This window comes from Bison bison, unplaced genomic scaffold, assembly GCF_000754665.1.
Source record: "Bison bison bison isolate TAMUID 2011002044 unplaced genomic scaffold, Bison_UMD1.0 scf7180017864254, whole genome shotgun sequence".
Taxonomy (NCBI): domain Eukaryota; kingdom Metazoa; phylum Chordata; class Mammalia; order Artiodactyla; family Bovidae; genus Bison; species Bison bison.
The window spans coordinates 10,088,887-10,089,251 of NW_011494826.1; the positions used below are offsets into that span (position 1 = coordinate 10,088,887).

At 35.6% G+C, this 365-nt stretch overlaps 1 protein-coding gene across 1 annotated transcript in view; it reads left to right on the forward strand.

Moving 5' to 3' along the window:
• Window positions 1-365, forward strand: part of SPATA5L1 (spermatogenesis associated 5-like 1) — a 20,377-nt gene that overhangs the window by 19,725 nt on the left and 287 nt on the right. The window lies entirely within an intron of this gene.

A 365-nucleotide genomic window follows, 5' to 3' on the forward strand; every position in this document is an offset into this window, starting at 1 on the left:
GTATAACAGTGGTTTGTTCATTTTCTGTTTCTTTATGATCAGTGCTGTGTCCTGTTTAAAAACTCCTACTCTGAGATCAGGAATACAGTCGCTCATCTTTTTTTTTTTTTTATTGGAGTATAGTTGATCTCATCTATACTCCAATATAGTTGTTCTGCACTCTGCTCCACCCCCCTGACACCCCCCCGCCCCCGCATTTAAGGCTAGAATGTAATGTAGAAGGAAAGATGGTCCACTGAGAAGACTTAATCACTTTAACTTTTTAGCTTAATGTTTTTATTGCCACGAATATTGAAATTCTGTGAAGTGAGACTGAGATTTTTATGTTCAGATTTTAAAGTATTACTGTATATCATAAAATAACA